Source organism: Siphateles boraxobius, unplaced genomic scaffold (assembly GCF_051911475.1).
Source record: "Siphateles boraxobius isolate OS27281-9 unplaced genomic scaffold, OSU_SipBor_1 130, whole genome shotgun sequence".
In the NCBI taxonomy this organism is placed as follows: Eukaryota; Metazoa; Chordata; class Actinopteri; order Cypriniformes; family Leuciscidae; genus Siphateles; species Siphateles boraxobius.
Window position 1 is genome coordinate 30,416,184 of NW_027508734.1, and position 18,586 is coordinate 30,434,769.

Sequence of the window (18,586 nt, forward strand, 5' to 3'; positions counted from 1 at the left end):
AGTCCGCTTAACACCCGAACGTTTTGCTCATTAATAAGGCTCCATTTTAATTCACCTTAATCGGATACATATTTACACAGCATTTTGAAAAAAATATTATATATAGTAAATACATACGGTTTTTCTTTTTACTTTTATGAGAGCCAGGAATAGCATCTGCAAACGGAACACTTTAATCAAATAATTAATTGCTTTCAATAGGGCTGGGCAAACTAACAGCCCCTAAATTGTTATGGAAATTGTTCCAAAATCAGGCATAACACGAAACATTTACAATGGCTGATATAGCACTTTTGCTAGATTTGGCAGATAGAGCGCTGCGCAAAAGGTGTATTTTCAGAGATAATTACAATTTCTGAACCTGAGAATTTTTTCTTTTTCATTCGCTTTTGAGAAGACATGTTGAAATCCTTCGTTTTGTGTCATAATATGATGCCCATATATAGTTAGTCAGTCGGATTTAATTGGCGGGATTTATGGTAGCCTAATTGAGAATGAGCGTGCACGCGCGCGCCATTTACGACTGTTTGGAATTCATTAACACACACACACACATTTCACGATCACATCTGACGTTTACGAAGTATTTGTGAATCAGGAGAAGAGTTTTCGGAAAGGTCTCTTTACGCGCAAATCACTCACATATTTACTCGTATATTTACGAGTGTTTCATGAATGAGACCCATTGTGTGCATTAACTCATCTGAATACTCAAACTTCTCGAGTCCTGAAGCGATTTACAGCCTGACAGATGTATACAGCTACTATGATTTGAAGTTTAATCGACAATATTTAGCCTATAGTGAAATTTGTAATCCTCTTCTAAAAACGTCAATGCAATAATAATATATGATGTTTTATTAAAGGTATAGCGGAGGATCTTTCCGAATTTTAGAGAAGACCCGCCCTCTCCAATTTTTTTAAAAATGCACATGCGCAGCACTCTATTTTCTCCCGAGAGGAAACGCCTATTAAACGTGTTGAGTGACCGAGGACTCAAGACATGATATGCAATGGAGAAGTAGCTTGTTGCATTTGTGTAATAAATACTATGGTGAACACAGTGTAATTATCGAAAATGAACACACAAGGTTTTAGAATATTTCAGCGTGATACCATTTACCATTTGGTCACAAGGCTACTATAGACAAATTGAGATGTTCACCGTGTCTACGCGGTGCATGACTTGTGCCAGGGCTAGCATCGCTAATCATAGCTTACATTAACTTTAACTAGCTGTGATTTTAAATGGATTTCTCCAAATAGTATGACAAACTTTACCTGTCTAGTAGAATCTTCGCGACTGCGGCATCAGTGGGAAGCCCAACCTGTGCTTTTAGCGCATGCCAGCGTGTGAAATATTCGCACCAAAATCACTCTGGTCTTGTTTCTCTATTCTGCGGCCTTTCTCTTCTTATCATACACTTCGTATACATTTTTTCTCTTTCGACCCTCAGCCATTTTCAAAGGAATGGCTGAAACCGTAACTCATCACACATAATACACCTGAAAGTGCGCATGCGCAGAAGGGACGAGCACTTACGACGGCCTTACAATAAGATAGATAATCTGTGAAAAAAATCAAGCTCCTCTGGCTCCTCTCTGTGGTCCTACTGCCATTTGCAGAAATACACCGCTCCCGGACCGGTCAGAAACAACCAATCAGAGCCAGGAGGAATGTCTTAGCAGTGTCAATCACGCTCGTGTACGCGCTGATCACCCCTCTCTTGCACAGCGCGAGCGCGTACCGTCGTTCGTGACTCTCCTGTTCAAACTCGTTCATCCAAATGACCGAATCTTTTTTCGAGTCATTTCGTTCGTTGAATGAACGAAATGACTCGAAAAAAGATCTGTTCATTTTGAACGAGTCTTTATGAAATATGAAATGATTTCTAATTGTAATGTTCTAATTAAAGGGTACTTTAAATATGAAACTAAAACCGCCAGTAGGCGGCGGCAAGTCACGGTCTTCATAAGTGAGTTGAGGGATTCATTCATTCAACCAATTCGTTCAAACGGCTGATTCATTCGGGAAAGGAGCAAGTGATTCCTTCAAAACGCGGATTTCAGTCAAGAAATCATCGCTGTCTGTTGCATTGAGACTCTGCTACGGTTTCATTTTGAAATTCTAGTCGGCGAAATAAAGGGAAAACAAACAATATTGACAATATTGTGTCTAAAAAGTAACTCCCAATGTTCACTTATTGTTAATTTAACTGTTGTAAAACATCAATATCACAGTTGATATCACAGTCATAATAGACAATGCATATCGCACACCCCATACGCACATAAAGAATGAACTTGCAACTGACCAGCTTTCTCCTTCTCTCCTCTCTCGCGTGCAGGAGACAGACGTTATTCTGCCGCGATTCCCGCGAATGTGATGCGAATTGTCACGTGAACAAGCAAATCCACAAAGATAGAATAATAAAAAAAAATAATACGCATACAACGATAACAACGATAGCAAAAAAACAGTTTTGTAAAAAATATTTCACACTCCACATTTAGGGGGGCCACAAGGGGGGCCAAGCTTGTTGTCACAGGGGCACGGGCCCCCCTGGGCCCCCCCCTAGAACCGCCACTGGTTCCTAGCCTAGAAATCTAGACGCACCCTAGCGGCAGCAAAAATTATTTTGCAGCAAAGTGTGGTCTAGCAACTCTCCGTTGGCATTCGAGCTGGAAAAACCAAACTCTGGTCAGGCCAATCACATCGTGTATAGATTTGGTGGGCGTGCTTAACATAATGACGGCAGAGTTGTGACGGTTCCGCGTGATTTCCATAGGTGATCTGCTACTTGAAAACAAAGAATATGCTGCTGGCGAACAGCGGTCTTTCGAATCGGCTTTGGCCGCGACTCTGGATGACTTGGAGTTAAGAGGGAATTTGAAAGACACCTGTTTATCCCGCCCCTCGGATTGAGATATGCCAATTGTGAGTTCCCAGACCTAACATCTTGATAGGTCTGGCTTGCCAGGCTACTTTGTTCCTATTTTCACCGTGAACTCTACCTACTCCGTTTTTTTCACGTTTGGTTTGTTGTTATATGCTCTACATATGTTTACCTATGTCTTTATGTTGTATCTGTATGTGCTATATATGTTGTGTGTGTGTGTTATATTATCTTGGGTCTGCAATGCAGTTGTGAGAAGGTGTTGAGTGTATGTTACTCAGTTTATCTGTAAACAATTTTATGTTATGAATCTTACAAATTCACCTTCATCACAGTGTAACTGATAGTAACGGCAAACGTGTATCAATGAAGCTATTTATAGCTTTGCCTTATATTGAGTTTGATTCCGTTACGAGCTAGTAAAATATTTTAAACTTTACCAGTATCGATGTGCGAGCTTGATAGTGAGTACTAACAGCCATGTTAATTGTTTATAGTCATACTGATAAAGTTAGTTATTTTATTACTTGTGATTCTGACATTATGTCACTGATTGGTAAAGCTGGTAAACGCGTCCGACTCTTCCAGCTGAGCGAACGGCCGGGATCGCGCGTTCATTTGTTTTGGGGGCGTGGCTTTGGAAGGAGCCGAGAAGGGAGGGGGTGGGAGTTAATGGAATAATGAGCTGTCTTTATTGCAGTCCTGAGAGGACTACAGACACTCGATTTTTATAATTTCTTTTCCAGAGTACTTACATTTCAATTTGGCATTGATATATAAAGACAGTTTAAACAAATTTGGACAAAAAGTATTTGTGTGGATTTCTACCTACAATACCTTTAATAGAGCCACGAGCGCACTCCGATGTACGGATAAAAAGAGCGAATAAAATATAAGATAAGGTGAGAAAATGGGTAAATAAGATCTGTATTGCACTGTTTTCGTGTATCAATCCCGAGTGTCTGATAGGTGTAAACAGTGAGAGGTCGTATGGTTGGTGCGAGACTTAATAGAGCCACGAGCGCACTCCCATATACGGATAAAAAGAGCGAATAAAATATAAGATCAGATGAGAAATAGGTCAATAAGATCAGCATAGCACTGTCTGTGGGTTCGTCTTGTATATTAAAAAAGTGAGAGATTTTTAGGCAGGCGCAAGCCTCACGAGACTGGTGCTCAGGATTAAAAAAAAGCGGGTAGAGTATTTGTAAGTCAGGCGAAAAGCGTTTGGTTAATGGTGAATATTGACCTATTGTGCCTACCGTTCTGGCTCCCGTTGGCTTCAGGGGATATGCGCTGCATTTGGTTTAAAAACATATATTACATATTGTGTAAGTTCGAGTGGCAGGCGCATATATCTGTGACTGGTCGAGTGGCAGGCGCATATAACGCAGTGGTAGGCGCATATATCAGTGACTGGTCGAGTGGCAGCTCCCCCTGGCACGCAAAGATTTTACCCCCTCTCCAAAGCGCACCAACGAAAAAAGGGAAAGAAAGTTACAGAAAACAACTTCTACAAACAATTTTAAATTGCAAACAGTTAATAATAATAAATAAAAGTGCATGGCGTGCAAATTTGATAACAATCAAGTGCAATATAAACATGTTTTGTCAGGGCATCACTCCCGAACACCGGCATCAACACTCAGTTTCAACATCTGCTTCCTCCTTTAGCCTACACGTGTCTGGCGTGATTTAACTTCTTTAACTGTAATTTAGCTGAATTTTTTTTCTAAAGAACCCTGGAAGCGGCAGAATCATGTTTTTTTTCTCAATTACTCTGGCATGAGTAGCCTATTAGACATACTTACCAATAATGTTTGTACATGTTTTTTTAAGGCAGGCTATTCATGTCAAATTAATTATTCAGATGTAACCTGTAGTTGGAGGTTGGGAAGAATAAAAAAGAATAAAAATGTGCAGATTATGCTGAGTGGTAAGTCTCACTGAGTGTATTAAGACACACATTACTCTTTCATAGTCTATAAAAAACAGACATATAAAGAAAAAGATACATTTGTTCCTTTACTCAACTCTCTTTTTAATAGAGGCCTTCTAGACCTATATACTGGAACTATAGCAAAAATATTTGCTAGTGTAAAACATCAGTGGTTTTAAATCTTAAGCAGTTATTTCATCAGTCAGTATACTAAGATCAAAGAATAAAGTGTTTAATAAACACAAAGATAATTTTATAAGTTTGTATCTGCTTATAGCCAATTCCTTTGAATTGGCGTAAGAACCAAAAATCAAACAGAAGTACTTAATTAATCATATACTCTATTTTGTAGTATGCAATGATTATGCCCTGCAATACTGTTATAATATAGACTATAAACTATTTATATTTTTACTTTTATGGTTTTCGTTTCTCTTAAAATAAAATTCACCTGCAAACTGGATTCCTAAATTCAACATTTATCCTTTTGTGATATAATGCAGGAAATTATTTAAAGCTATAGTAGCCTACGGTCGCGTGCAGAGTTAATAAATTCTATTATGCCGGTTGCTTTTCACATCCGATTCAAGTGTTTACAACCATATCAGCATGTCTGCATGATAAACCTGATTCATCCCCACCTCCAATCATATTTATTTGACTGCGTTTCCTAAAGATTATTTTCTCTCTGCATCCATTCGGGGAGTCTATCATTTTTTGGGCTGTTGTTATTGGATATCATGCTCAAATTCGGGACGCCATTGGTCTGGTGCTTGTCAGTCTGTGGCGCACCGACGCTCGTGAACGCGCTGCGTAGACAGTGCACGACACGTAAGTGGCCAGAGAGTGTCTGGAGTCTGTCTGAAACTGATAAAAATGGTGATGGAGTTTATCCAGAGTCTCGCTCATAGTCATTAGAAAAACAAAGGGAGACAGAGCGGAATTTTACAGTCGTCCAACACAGTCATTTCGTAGCTTGACAACTAGATTCTATTGTAGCGCATTTCAAAGTTTTATTCCATGTTTTTCACCAGACAGACAGTTCATTAATTCACAGGTAAGATGATCGTGGCGGGACGCAAATCTTTTTGTCTAATGCAGTCTGCCGTTGTTATGGTGATTGTGTTGTTCGCGAATATATTAGCTAGTAGGCTACTTAAATGTGTGCGATGTTGCTTAATCATAGCAAACAATACGAATCATGTGAACCGCTGATCGGATGCAGGGTGGTCATTTTAATGTGATTACATGTTACCGCATGTCGTTCGGCGGGATGAAGAAAGAGTTTATCGCGATCATCTCTTCAGACAGATGACGCACCTGTGCTCACGTGAGCACGGGTTCTCATTAACCCCATGAACTCGAGATGCCAAAACAGTGTGAATATCAGCGTGCCAAGAGTCTATACAGCACGGTAAAGATCATGCAGCTATGCGCAAAGTAGTCTGCTGTTTATCCGCAATTTATGGCCGTCTTTGTGTGTGAAGTTTCCGCTTGTGGTGGAGGACTGAGTTGTGTTTAGACTGTTTTCCTACTAGTGAAAAAATGTTGGCTATTTGAGGTAAAGAGCTGGTTAGTCTAGCGACAGTACGTAGGCTAGACATAAAATATATTTGGCTACTACCAAAAAAATAAACGCCAAAAGCTCCTTACGTGTTTGAGTGTGTGTAATCTTACGATGGCGCTAAATTGTTTTTTAGTCATGATATCTCCGGCGTTCACAGCTCGCAACTGGTGTCAGTGTCAGTACAGTTCTGTTGCGCGCTTGGTTGGTATCGTCCACAAATGGTTCGATCCCCAATAGCGAATATTTTACTCAAAAGTTAACTAATGTTATAAATTTGCCTAGGCTATTTAAATAAAAATGTATCATAAGTCCCCACATACATACAAAATACAACTCGTTGACTTTAACCACCCGACAAAAAAACAGGGAAGAAGGAGGGCTATAGTTGGAGCAAAGTCAAGAGTTGAATGAAACAAACGTTTTTTTTGTATGTTGATTTCAAACACACAGTTAAAAACGGCCATATATTACAATAATTCTAGTGGATTTTAAATTCCTAGTATCATCATATAAGCTGTTGGGTGAAGTGAACAGAATACTGGCATAAATTCAGACAAAGAATTAATTACAGAAAATTTGTTATTTGACTAAAAGGTTCGCAGGAATTTTTGTGATGTTTCATAGGCTAAATGTTAAGTTGGGGCAAGTTGCCCCATTTATATTGGGGCATGTTGTTACATTTTGAAAATGTTACAATTTTATAAAATTGATAAATTCTCAGCCTATTTGTTAATCAGAAAAATGTTTTGAGATTTTTGTTTGTTAACATGTTAATGTTACGTGTTTGCTGTTAAATTCTTATGCGTTTCATTATTGTTTTTTTGTTTTAATTTTGTTGAACAGTCAGTAATAGGCTGTTTATTGGTCTATGTAATGTACCCCATATACTGTAATGTGACCACATGCCCTACAAAAGGTCAACGTGTTTAATAAACTGCATTTTTATATGGCATATAATAGTAAAAATATTCTATCTTGTTTTATGGCTATGCGATTGACTGTAGAAAATACTGAGAAATATCACTGGAGTAAAAAGGTTCCCATTTATTTACTATTTAACAAGGACGTTTATAACTTGGCGTTTTCTTAAGTAGGCTTTTTTTTAATCCTATTTCGATCATATTTTTGTGATACCATATTTCCTTGCTGTATGTAAAATGTATCAATTGAATCTGGCATTATATTGACTTTATCATGATTAGAATCATTAATGTTAATCAAAATGTGTCAGGATTCAGGTGGCGTGCAGACCAAAACATTTCAGATATGCTAACAGGCTTCCATGCTGTCTTGCAGATTAGTCATTTCTTAACTTAATTTTGCATTTACCGGTCTGAAGTTTTTGAGAGTTAGAATAGGTCTGCTTTCTTTCTTAAACTGTTCTAAATCTGCCGTTTTTGACCGATTGTTCATATTGGTCTAGATTTGAAAAGGCACCATGAATCTGTTGCCCTTGTGGCTTGTCTTTGCATGCTTATGCATTCATAGTTTTAAAGCAGACAGAGACATCTCTCTTTGATATTGTTATGAAAAAAGCAGTCATAGGACTCAGCTTTTCAGTCATATTCAAAACAAGATGGCTGCTTCCTAGGAGGCACAAGGATATACATTGGTTGCTATTGGTCCCTCCTTAATATCATGTTTTGAGTGTGTTTAAAGTGTTTCAGCAAGAGAAATTGTGACCCTGCACTCACTGGATGGTATCATGCCCTATCCCAGAGGTGTTGTGCAATCAAAAAAAACATCTAAGCTAAAATATTATTATGAAAAGTTACAATAATTGATTAGACATAAATATACTTAAAAAAATCTTCCGTGCTTAAAAGGTCTTCCCTTCACTGGTGCATATGGTATGTAATTATAATTAATTAAATTATCTAAGCTCAAAGAAATAACAAGCAAAAAATGAAAATAAGTGGACCTAATCATTGAAGGTCACACAAGGTTATGGTGAGAAGTTTCGTAATTCTTGTTGTAGTAGATGGCATCTGTGTTTTAGAAGTTCTGTTTGCGTATGACGTAATGATTAAAAAAATACTTTAAATGAGACATGAAAATATGTATTTAGAATTTTAAGAATCTTATTTTGCAATGTCTCGTATTAACAGAAAGCAAGAGTTCCATTCAAACAAACGCTTAGTAACTAATTACAGAATAATTTTTAGACATACTGCTGTGAAAGCTTGTTATCTTGGATACAATTTGCTAAAATAACACATGCAGTTTTATGAAGATTTTTGTATTTTGCAGTATGTAGGCAAAAGACTAATGAAATTAAGCCCTGAATTATTCCTATTTTAATCGTAGTAATTTTACAAATAAGCTTTCGCGTTATGCTTTTTTGTTACGGGTATCTGGGTTTCTGCCATTTTGTATTTTTTAAATAGAGTATATAAAATTTCGAGGCAATGGTATGGCTCACTATGAGACGCTTAAAGAAATCTGTTGTCTGTGGGTTAAGTATTTTTGTTGCCTTCAGCGCACACTGATTTACAGATAATTTCTGCCAATTTGAGCAGCTTAGCACATACATGTTCATTTTGAGGCTTTCATTATTGTAATGTTTGACGGTATTATAAATGCGCCGCTGCACATTTCTGAATATCAGTTCACCATACAGGCCTATCTGTGTCCAACCTCAGTACTCAATGTCATGGTTCAACTGATCTAGCTGTGTGTAAGTGTAAGCATGTTGGTTTAGCTCACAGGACTGTAAATGTTTGGTTGATGTTTTTGAAAATGAAGAATTGTTGTCCACATCAACAACCTGTTGATGTTCTTATTCTACTAGTATCTATTTCAAGTATTATCAGATGTTTTATCCTTGCACAGTGATATAAATTTCTTTAGCCATCTGATATGAAAATTACAAGGTTTTTAATTTAAATATGGAATAAAAATGTTTGTAATTTAATTGTGATAATATGTGTAAAGAAATCTAAAAGTAATAATGACACTCAATGTAACGTCAGGTCTGTCAATTGAAGTGAATATAATATATGTGGCTAGCTATAGACAGATAGATAGATATTTATTTATATTAACTTTTATTAATGTGAATTCTTTGTGTTTGGGCTTTCTTTATAGGCAGGAGGATTCAGCTACACTTAAAGGTGAAACCGGTGTTCTGGAGCTGTGCTGCCGTGCTGACGGTAGGTTTAAAAGGGCATTTCCCACCCAGTACTCTGTGAAGCACATTTGGGCATGTCATGGAGAGAGAGGTGGAACGGCAGGAATGCAGAGATGTGTGCAAAGGTGCGATTATGAAAGCCTGCAGGCTGATGAGTGTGCATCAGAGAGGCTAATGCTAACCGAAACGAGTCTCTGTTTTTCTTTGTCAGATGTGACGTTTGAAATGTTGCTGAGTAATCGCACTTTCAGCTTGGCACACCAATCATTTCCAGTACTCGCTTCTCATACAAATTTCTAACTGATTTCTTCATTGAACATAATGATTAGACAGGTTGATTATGGACAGGTAAAAAAAAAAAAAAATCTACAGACAGTCTAAATGTGAAGGTTACAGGGAGACTCTTTAAAATAGTATTTTTTGTGCCTTCATATGGATGGTTAAAAAGCTGCAGGAATCCTTTTTTTTTTGGTGAGAAATAATATCTCACAAAAAGAAGATGGCAGCCATTTTTATTGCAGTGTCCAACAGCGCCCCCCGGGTCTCTGTAGCTCTTGTGAAGCGAGCTTATGGATTTGGTGTGTGAAAGAACAAGGATCTCACTCTCCTGCATTGCTTGCATATATTCAATATCAAAGCCACAATGGCATTTTAAGGGGATCACTGGCAGGCAGCCAAAGCCTAGAGCCTCTCTCTTTTTGGTGGCTGTCCTGGCTTACTTGCTTTCTTCCTTTTGCTCATGTCCTCGTGCTGATGGCAGTGTAACGTCTGACTCTTCTCAAAGCTTTACCCAAGTGCTGGAGCGAGACATTGGATGTATTAGGACAGCTGCCTCCATTTTAGGGAGGAGTTTTGCAGAGGAAGATGGATACCCTTTCCACAGTATCAGAATTTGCAGCGTGAATCAGTTCAGACTTGAGGCATCGCCTGCACTATTTAGCTAATTTTTGTCATTCAATGTTCGTTTGTTATACTAATGTGATAGATTTACCCGAAATATGCCGCGATCGAGTGTTTTTTATTTTTTTATTTTATTTTTTTGTATGAGATTGTAAATTTGATGGAACACTATGAATAGTGCTGTGGGTGCAAATTTTACCGTCTCAAATTGAAACAAATGTGCTTTTTATTACTCTACTTTTGACCTTCTGCATAGCTATGATGACATTCGTAAAGATCTTTTTCGCTCTCTTTTTTTTGCCACACACAAAGATTTTATTATCTTTTTTTTAAATGCATTTCTGGAAGTGATATTGTTTGTTAGTTAGTTAGTTACAAATATCCAAATAAAATTGTGCCTTCAGGCTCTGAGGATTTCACTGCAATGATGATGTGCTCTAATCCGCTGTGAAATGTTATTTGTCTTATTTCATTGTATATTACACATGCATGTTTACATTTTTTTAACCCCTAGGTAGCACATTAGACTGATAGTAAAATATATCAAATCACACATAACAATATTTTACCTAAACGTTTAGTCCTTGGATTGTCCCATTTACGTTGTGTATTTATTATTTAAAATTCTTCAGTCATTCTCATTGAATATTGTTTAATGTTCCCTATCCATATCTCTATCGTTGATAATTTTAGTTAAAGATGATTTTCTTTATATGCTAGTATTTCTGTTGTAAATAGCACAAATAAAAATATGTGCACATTTTGTTGTAAACGTTCATTGAAGTATATAAATCTAGGAAAAAGGGATGCGTTTTGAAAAGTATAGTTTTTGTTAAAAATATAATTTTGCTTATTAATGTAAACACGGTATTTTTATTAATGTTAAATAAATGTAATAAAAAAAATTAATTGCTTGTATTCGTGAAAAACTAAATTAAACTGTTTCGTTGGTGTAGATTGAATTATTTGTGTAAGCAGTGTTATTCTTGTTGTTGTTATTGCAATAAAGTTCTTTAAATGATAAAAGTGTCTATTTGTGCTTGATAAAAATATTTAATCGATTCATGTGATACAATTGTGATTTGAGCGAGACTGGTTTAGAGAGTAGAGTGTAAAAAGGCGCAAAAGGTGCTATTGAGTGTGTGTGTGTGTGTGTGTGTGTTGGAGGGTGGATTTGTAGCTTAGTCTGAGGCCTTGTCCTTTTTGTATCTGAGGTACACAATGTTCTGGAAGATTCGGCCTCTTGAGTGACCCATTGGCCCTGGATTCTTGCTCATAACTGGAAAAGCTTTGAAATACGAGACTTATGAGGGGTGTTTCTGTTTTTATTGTTATTGCTAGAAATTTATATAGAAAGAGAATTTTAAGTATGATCATAAAATTTGTAATACAAATTATAGAAAGGGATAATTCACATTTGCCTGGTGTATTTCTATAATGCTTGTGTGCTGATAATGGATAATGAAAGTTTAATGTATAAACTTTTTAAAAAATAATGTACAGTTGTAATGTACACCTGCAATAATGTACAGTGATTATATAATACAGTGTAGCCATTTTGGGACTGGGCTTGAGGACAAGAAATAGTGAGAAAAGTGTTGTTCCATACATATCAGTGATGAGGCTAAAATGTTATGTATGTTTGTAATTTAGGCTACATGCAGACTTATTTATTCTTTATATGTTCCATGTTTCTATATAATCTGCATAATTGTCTGATTCAAAAATATAAGCACTACTGTTTCTTTAATTGCCTACCTTTTTATAAATAAATAAATATTTAGGGTTTATATTTTCAGAGATTTTCCCGTATTTACATGAATCCTTTTATGCCAAAAATCTACTAAATTACATTTTGTGCATGCTTAAACAAAGCTGTTCAAAATAAGGGTCTGTCACTTACTCTTTGTCACAGTTTGTTTGCAGAAAATTTGTCTTGAGGATTGACACAGGAACTTCATGCCTTCATCAACTTTCATAGAGCATTCATAAATTGAGCTGGATAGTAAACTTTCGATTTAATAATCGCTAGCCAGAGCGAGCATAACTGATTCAAGGCTATGACCGATGAAATGCCAATCATCGCTAAGGGTAGTTTATTGGGTTTAGTTCATGATGTGATTGGTGAGTGCTTATATTTTACTGCCTCAGCTAGCTTTCTGTTAACAGCATGTAAGGCCAAACACACAGCTCAATGTTAGGTGTGAACATTGTATGACTTTTTAAACTGCTACTTTTGTTTCTATTTAATGACTTTTCAAAGTTGCTGATGCTATTTATTAGTGCATTATATTACACATTGTCCACACTAAGTGAATTTAGAAATCTTTGCTATTTTGTTTGGATATTTCGATCAACCTATGAGTCAAAAGTTTAATATTAAATCACATTGTTCATGCTTTTGTGGAACTCAAAAACATTCATTTTCAGATTTGCTTCCTTTTCTCATTGCAAGTTGTTATTCTCATTCACAAGTTCTCATTGCATGATGTTATTTATGTTTCAATATTTATTTATTTATTTTAGTTTTCTAAGCTGTCTAAATTATTTAAGTTTTGAAAGAGAGGTAGAAAGAATGTTCGTTCATTCCATCATCCCCAAAGGAGTAGTTTTTTTTATATAAAATCTCTCCCTCTCTCTCTCCCTCTCTCTCTCATTTTTCCTTTTTCACAGCTGCTGATCACTTAATGGCCTGTAATTATTTGCAACGACGCGATCAGTCCCAGAATGCCTCTTTTTGACAAAATCACGCATAAATACAAACCTGCTTCCTCATAGCTGCAAGCAAAATGCTATAGTATCTTCATTTGGTCTTTTGATATTGCCCTTCTGTTTTATTCTTATCCTGTCTTCAGCTGTGGTTGTATATTTTTTCAGTTGTTTTGATTGATCTCAAGAGGTGATAGTCAGATTTAATCTCTTCCCAGCCCTTTTTTATTCTGTCAGGTGCTGAGGCTTGCCAAACACTCAAAGCGTTCAGACTCATTAACGTTTAAGGGGTAAATTTCGTTTTGATGCCGGTCTGCTAAAGCATGTGTTGATGGGTTGAAAACCAAATGAACTGGTCACAGTGATTAAAGGCCAAGTGGTTAATCCTAGCAAAGAGTCTGTGACATAAACACCAAATGAACACTGCAACTGTTCGATAAGAAAGAGCTGCGCTTACGCACGCAAACATCCCAAATATCAATTTCACGTCTGATCTCCCACTGACACTCAATGTGTGAAAGTGCAGGGGTTACACCAAATAAGGCCTTGGCAATAGTATCATGTTATCTCCTATCAATTAGTGCCTAAAGGGATTAACCCCTGCAACACAGAGGAAGCTGATAGGATCACTGTTGAATTGCAGGGGTCACCTGCTTCCCTCATTAGCGATGACCTCTCTCTCTTTCTATCTCGCTCTCTCTCTCTCTCTCTCTTTCTGTCTGCCTCTCTGTCTGTCATTTTTGTATATTCACTTAATAGGGGAAGTAGACTGATATGTTTTTGTGGACATGTTATCATGGATGTCTTTTGGATGGAGGGTTAGATATTCGGTGATTAGTCATGCTGTGTTGTGTTATGCTGCTGTTGTTCAGGTGAGAGTGAATCAGCAATGTATTCAGAGTTGACAGCATTTCTCTTATAACAAGGCCTGCAGAATGAAAGGCAACAGTTTGAGTCTGGCTAATGCTAGTGTATCATGGCACACAGGGAACAAACTGCTGCTGACCTTAGCCTACTCTGTATTCATGAACCTGTGCTGGTGTTAGTATCTCCTTAGGAAAAGTTCGATTTTATAACAATAACTTTAAGAATAGAAGTAATATTTTTGAAAAAAAGGTGCCAGTCATGTTATTTTAAATATAACAATCGTGGAAAGTGCAAAGAAAGACATATAAAATGTAATATATATTAGATGCTGCATGGTTGTTACCGTTTACCCGTTTTTATAGAGGCCATTCGGTCTGTACAGTCTTTTTCTTTGTGTGTCATAGAAGGAAAAAAAGACACATAGTTTTGGAGCAACATGAGTTAGTTGCACATCCACCCTGGGTGAATATTCAAATCTTTGCTATTTTTTTTTTGTATGCTTTTGTGGAACTCAAAAACGATAATTTTCAGATGCATTTTGTTTCATTTTCTCGTTGCAAAGATTTTCTTGATTTACAAGATTTACATGGTTATTTATGTTTCTCTCTTATTTTTCATTATTATTTGCATGCTTCCTCAGCCGTCTGAATGATTCATAATGTTCTGAAGGTTTGTTTATTCCCTCATTCCTAAAGGAATAGTATTTTAATGAAATATCATCTTGCTCTCTGTCCCGTTGTTTTTTAAACTAGGGTGGCCCATGAGGGACACACTCTCTTAAGGTGGCATGAATCATAACCCAACCTCCCTCGCAATATTAATGATTATGATAATAATAATCATTTTAGGTATAATGTGTTAGGTATAATCATCATGTTTTTTTTTTCTTTTGATTTTTATCAACCATTAAACTATCAAAACTGACAATATATAGAACTGCTGTGATTCAAACCAAGTACATTATATCTTTTTTGCATATTGTTCTATCTCTCAATTTGGGGATAGCCAATGACAATTTAAAATATTGGGGTGGCACCTGGGTTGGTCAAATAAAGTCTCCTATCTGGACTCACCCTTGACAATGACCCTAGCTGATGACCGAAATTACTTTTCTTTTCTTTTTCTTTTTTCTTTTTTTCTATGAGATATTCCAGCTAAGATACTTTGCTACTTTGTGCTAGTGAATTAAGGTAGTTAAGAAAATAATTTTAGTGAGTTGAAATTTCCTACTATGTGAAATTATTTACTCTTTTTAAAATGTTTTTAAATTAGCATTTTGCCTATTCTGTTATTTCATATACGCTCATTTATAAGTATAAATATTCCTTTGTCAGACGGCAGGACCATTTGAAATGAACTTGTGAAGGCAAAGAGGTGTTTAAAAATGGTGACAGACCTAAGAAAAAGTGAAAAAGAAAAGGTGAACTGTATAAGATTAAAGATGTCCATTTGCCCTTACACATGCAATATAAATTTGATCCTAATATCTTGATGTTGACAAGCACACGGACATCAACTACCTATAGGTGAATCTCACAAAAACATGTTTATGGTCCAATAAAAAAAAAAAATAAATTACATTTTGCAATTATTTGCAAAACATTAAAAACTGGCTTGCATTGATTGCATTGACATTTTCATAACAATTAAGCAAATCTGCCCCCAAATTCTCATTATTGTAACAGTTGAATTTCTCTCAACTTTAGTTCAAATAGAAATAGTTAGAAATGCATTTTTGTGCTCATAATTGGTCTCTATTGTTGCAGAAAGTTCATGAAGAACAACCTGTTTCAGCTGAAGCAAGTTATGGATTGTCAGCATCAGGAAAAATACACATGCATTTTATCTTAGCTGCCTGTATTTTTAAAATGACATGTAATACGTTTAGATGTTCTCTGCATAAAGCTGGAAGTCTGTTTTATTACTCTGAATTTTGTAACAGGAAGTGTGGGTTGAAATTGAGCTTCATTAAAATCCTACATGATGAGAAGAAAGTTTGAGTACAGTTTTGATTGATTATAGAAAGATTATATTAGAAGACTAAATCAGTAAGGCTGTAAAGATGTTCTCTTTTCTTAACTGAAATTACAAAAAAAAAAAAAAAGACGGTAAATTTATGATCTATGCCACTGTTAAGTTTTATTTAATGAGTTTTCACAAACCGGAACACGATGTTTCTGTAATTTTGCTGAGAGCACTGCATGTCTCACAAAATAATTTGCACAATAATTTTTTTTTTCCACACAATGCCACCGAAATGTAGCCAGTCATTTGCTGATAAATCTTTAACAAGCAGTCCCAAGCATGCATCAATGTCTTTCTTTTAGGAAACCGCATCTCTTTTACTTCAACATTATTTCTGACATACTATTTAGGTGAGTCTCATGACTTTAAAATCAGTGTGTAGGCGCTATATTTTTAATTATATACTGAAATTGTCAAACTTGTTTAATGAGTTAATAAATATGCATAAAAAGGGATATTTTTATTTTTCTATTTTTACTGTGGCATTACTTCACAAGCTACAAGGGGAAATTCCATGGCAAAAAATCAACTTACAATTTCTATGAAAAATAAAACAAGAACAAAACCAGTGCTAAAACTTTCAGATAATGCTGATGATGCAGTATCTAGTTTAAAGTTGTCATTTATCACTTGTTTATCTACATTTGTCCAACCAGTTAATCACTACGACTGGGTATTGACAAACATTTTACGCTTTGAATAGATTTTGATTCAAAAGATTGTGATTCAATTTCGATTTGATTCGGTATCGAGATATGGATCAAGCACAGTACATGGCAAATTTTCTCAAGGAAAAAAATCTCAACTACTTATGTGAACTATAAAGGTAGTTAGCTGGCACTACATTACTATAATATTGAAGGATACAATTAATTGATTTGTTTACAAACACTTAAATTATCACTAAGCATCACAGTGAATAATGGGTTGAGTGATTTATCAAACATGATGAATGAAACAATAAAAACAATAATAAATGTCCAGAATGTGTGTGACAATGTTTTGTTTACTTTTGTTGCAAAAATGTCTGGTAAGACACAGATTGTTATTAGTTTTTATATAGTGACCTTTCTTTCTTTATTGTTTCAGGCCAGTGAGCTACACATAATGAATCTTTCATGTAACGCTTTATATTTTGGCTTTTGTGCTTTATGTAATTCCAGTGATTGTATAATGTTGTGATATAAGTTTCTCAGGAAGAGAGGAATGTTTGACACCGCCCTTGAAATGATGCAATCCTCTGTAGCCAATCACAATCCTTCTTTTTAATGGACGCATATTAGAAAGCATGAATGAAAGGCTGTATTATTGATTGTGACGTGCATATAGACTCTAAAATGTACAACTCGATGTCAAATACAATTACCTACTTCAACCTGAGATTCCTTTTAAAATCGTATGTCAGTTAGCGCACAGAAAAGATTGTTTCTATTTTTTGTGCATTTCTTCTCTTCATGTTCTCTAGCCGTTTTCCCTCTCCGCTCTTGCCGTTTTAATAAAGATGCTGCCGCAGACTTTCATTAACTGGGTGCTTCAGGCAAATATGTAGTTAGAAAACACATGCTGTCTTTGGCCTTCCAGCTGTGTGGATGTCCATCAAACTCTGTAATGTTTTTTATACTTGAAAAGAGGTAATGTAATTGACTTGACAGACCTTGACATGTTGGTAAAAAATGGCAGCAACTTTCAATCAGCTGTACTTCACTGTCAACTTCAGTGTAAGAAGTCATGCAAATGATCGTATTCTTCGTTGTGACACAATTTTAATAACAGTTACAGTCTAATAAAAATTTTTTTTATGGTTTGATAGTACAAGCAAGAACAAAATATTTAGGCTCAATTTGTAACAGTGCACACTGCACTGTTTTATGTTTTGCAAATGTTTTATTTTATGCATTAATTACTTTGTTTTATTGCTATATTATTTCTCTTGCCTAATGGAAACTGTTCAATAGAATAGACATTGTAGGATCAATAATGCCCATTTTACACTAATTCAAGTTTGGAGAACACAGACAGGCAGACATTTTTATTAAAATTACTATTATTGCTTTAAAGCATCAACATTGCTGTTGTTTGTTGTTGTTGTTGTTGTTGTTGTTGTTGTTGTTGTTTTTTTCAGTATGTTTACAAAGAAACAACATAAACAAGAACATAATGGTACTATTTAATTTAACCACATCTGTAATAATTCTAGGTTTTTATATCAGAACAACTTATTTTTGTTTTGTTTATTAGTTCAGAGACTGTTTGCATTTTTGTGTCATCATAGCAAAAAGATGAATTTAATAATTTAATCATGAAAAAGTATTGTGAGAAATTCAGCCAACATTTAGCCGTGATAGATTTTGTTTAAGGTGTTGTTTAAACGTATTTGACTTATGTCTGCACACTCTCAGTTTAACAGAGTGATTCAGCTCTGCTGTTCCACAAGGAAAAAAATGATTATAATCTTCCTCCATGTAATATGGTAGGTTAATAAAACTATTTTTAGCATAGAAGACTTGGACAGTAGCCTCCACAGCCCAGGCCTTGCAGACTCATCTGTGTCT

General features: G+C 35.8%; 1 long non-coding RNA gene across 3 annotated transcripts in view; it reads left to right on the forward strand.

The window, feature by feature from the left end:
- The first annotated feature begins 5,677 nt into the window (after positions 1 to 5,677).
- The window catches only part of LOC143737576 (uncharacterized), a 37,302-nt gene continuing 24,393 nt past the window's right edge, over positions 5,678 to 18,586 (forward strand). For all 3 annotated transcript variants that reach the window (XR_013203671.1, XR_013203673.1, XR_013203672.1), the window contains exons 1-2: positions 5,678 to 5,893; positions 9,491 to 9,555. This is a non-coding gene — a long non-coding RNA (uncharacterized LOC143737576). The remainder of the gene's footprint in view (positions 5,894 to 9,490; positions 9,556 to 18,586) is intronic.